The following is a 268-nucleotide window of genomic DNA, read 5'->3' as shown; positions in this document are numbered from 1 at the left end:
ACTGACAGAGCTCACTGGGAACTAATACCCTCCCCTACACACTGACGCACACACACACGCACACGCACACACACACACACACACACACACACACATTGACAGAGCTCACTGAGAACTAATACCCTTCCCTACACACTGACACACACACACACACACTGACAGGGCTCACTGGGAACTAATACCCTCCCCTACACACTGACACACACACACACACACACACAGACAGAGCTCACTGCGAACTAATACACTCCCCTACACACTGACACAC

Source organism: Rhincodon typus, unplaced genomic scaffold, assembly GCF_021869965.1.
Source record: "Rhincodon typus isolate 14 unplaced genomic scaffold, sRhiTyp1.1 hic_rhity00006793, whole genome shotgun sequence".
In the NCBI taxonomy this organism is placed as follows: Eukaryota; Metazoa; Chordata; class Chondrichthyes; order Orectolobiformes; family Rhincodontidae; genus Rhincodon; species Rhincodon typus.
Note: the sequence above shows the minus strand (reverse complement) of the source record.